Source organism: Marmota monax, unplaced genomic scaffold, assembly GCF_021218885.2.
Source record: "Marmota monax isolate L192 unplaced genomic scaffold, Marmota_monax_Labrador192_F-V1.1 WCK01_AAM20220418_F8-fsc00108, whole genome shotgun sequence".
Lineage (NCBI taxonomy): Eukaryota > Metazoa > Chordata > Mammalia > Rodentia > Sciuridae > Marmota > Marmota monax.
The window spans coordinates 6009353-6012179 of NW_026694593.1; positions in this window are offsets into that span (position 1 = coordinate 6009353).

Here is a 2827-nt window from a genome sequence, read left to right on the forward strand (position 1 = left end):
ACCGATTCGCGCAGCCGTCATCACCACTTTACTGAAGACAGCGCATGCGTGGCGGGAGCCTGACGCCGCGCTGGGCGGGCCCGGGCCCGGGGCTTCCCCAGCGAGGTCGCTCCCGGGGAGGCGTCGCCGCGCGCAGAAGTCGGGTCGCCCGCACTTGACTTTTGTCAACCATAGGTGTGCGGGGCTGGGGCTCAGTGGCGGAGCGCTGGCCTCGCACGTGTGAGGCCCTGGGTTGCGTCCTCAGCACCCCATGAAAATACATAAATAAGTATTGTGTAAAAAATAAATAAGTAAGTATGCGGTCGGCGCGGAGGCTCACGCCCTAACCCCAGCGGATCGCAATCGGGCGCGAGGGTCGCGAGATGAACGCCAGCCTCAGCCCGAGCGGAACCGAGCGACTCACTGAGACCTGTCTCCAGATAGACTACAAAACGGGGGGCCCCCCTCAAAAAAGAATGCCCCCGGCGGGGTGGCACAGGCCTGTAGCCCAGCTACTTGGCACGCGGAGGCAGGAAGGAGTGTCGCAGTTTTGAAGCAGCCTCTGCAATTTCAGGAGACCCAGTCTCAAAATGTAAGAAGGGCTGGGTGGGGACGTGGCTCAGGGTAAAGCGCCCCCGGGGTTCAGTCCCCACAAAGAAAAAAAGGAGCAAAGGGAGAGAGAAAAAATAGGCACGCTAGAATTATGCTTAACCGGAAGCGGGGCGTCTTCACTCAGCTCAAATTGGGCCTTTCCTGAACACCAGCTGTCTCTCCCTAATCTTTTTTCTCATCTAACAGCGGTACACACCAGGTGTGGTGGTGCACACCTGTGATCCCGGGATTTATTCTGGAGAATTCAAGGCCATCTTTCTACAGTGATACATGCATACCCATGTTTATAGCAACCCAATTCACAATAGCCAAACCATGTCCATCAGTGGGTGAATGAATAAAACAATGTGCTATGCAGACACAATGGAGTTTTTTGTTTTAAAGAGAGAATTTTTTTAATATTTATTTTTTAGTTTTCGGTGGACACAACATCTTTATTTTATTTTTATGTGGTGCTGAGGATCAAACCCAGCGCCCCGGCGCATGCCAGGCGAGCGCGACCGCTGGAGCCACATCCCCAGCCCACACAATGGAGTTTTATTCAGCCATGAAGAAGAATGAAATTATGGGATTTGCAAGAAAATGGATAGAACGGGACCATGATGTTAAGTGAAATAAGTCAAACTCAGAAGGTCAAGGATCACATATTTTCTCCCATGTGGAAGCTAGGAAAAAGCAAAAGAAAGGTGAGTGGTGGGATCTCATGAAAATCAAAAGGAGGTCAGTGGCAGAAAGGAACCAAGGGGTGGGAGGTAGGGAGAGAGTGGGGAAATACTGGGGAGTGATATTGGCCAAACTATATTGTTATACTATGTGAATATGTAACAACAAATTCCATCAATATGTACTATTATAATGCACCAATTAAAAATGTGGAAAAAAATAAAGTCAAACTGCCTTGATTTGTAGTCTAGCTCTTCTACTCATTGGTTCTATGACATTAGGCAAGTCACCTAAACCCTCTGTTTACTCACCAGTAAAATGGGATACATGAATGAACAAAAAATCCACCTCATATAACTGCCTGTGAGGACCACCAGAGGAAGTGAGGGGGTTGGATGGTGTGGTCTAGTGATACAGCATTTGCCTAGAATGTGTGAGGCTCTGGGTTCAATCCCCAGTACCACCAAACAAACAAACAGAAAGGCTGAGCTCAGTGGCAATTGGGGAGGCGGTGAGTCTGGAAAATCTCAAGTTTGAAGCCAATATGGGCAATTTAGTGACATCCTGCCTCAAAATAAAAATTACGTGAGACATGAAAGAAACTCATACTCATTGTACCTGGGATTGAACCCAGGGGTACTTAACCACTGAGCCACATCCCCAGTCCCCCCCACCTTTGTTTTGAAGTTGTCAATGGACTTTTTCTTTTACTTATATGCGGTTCTGAGAATCAAACCCAGTGCCTCACATATCCTAGGCAAGTAGTCTATTACTAAGCTACAAACCCAGTCTTCCAGCCCTTTTTGGTATTTTATTTAGGGATGGAGTCTTGCTGTGTTACTTAGGGCCTCTCTAAATTGCTGAGGCTGGCTTTGAACTTGTGATCCTCCTGCCTCAGCCTTCCAAGCCACTGGGATTGCAGGCATGCACCACTGCACCAGGCCAAAACCCATATTTTTAGATTCTCAACTGCAGAAACCACATATATAAGATGTACTCTAGGTGGCAGACTCACCAGATAATGAAATTATTCTCTAGGAAGTTTATTATGAAAATTTCCCAGGTAGCATGAGATTTTTGTATTTAAAGCTTGATCTAAAAAGCATTTTTTAAAAAGAGGATCTTACTACATGCCTAGGCTGGCCTTGACTCCTGGACTCAAGTGATCCTCCAGCCTTACTTAACCTTCTGAATATTACTCCTGGCTAAAGACTAGTTTTAAAAGTTTTTTTAATAGAGCAGCATGACATAGAATAAAGCCTGCCTTCAGTAACAAGTTGGGACAGCTTGAATTTGTTGATCAGTTCATTCATACCTCAGTTTCCACACATAAGGCAATTAGACGTGGATTTCTCACAAAATATTCACTTAAAAAAAGTCTGAATAGGTTATTTTTTTTTTCTTTTCCACACTTCTTTTCTTTTTTCTTTTGGTACTTGAGATTGAATTCAGGGGCACTCAACCACTAAGCCACATCTTCAGTCCTGTTTTATATTTTATTTAGAGACAGGGTCTCACTGAGTTGTTAGTGCCTTGCTTTTTGCTGAGGCTGGCTTTGAACTTGCGATCCTCC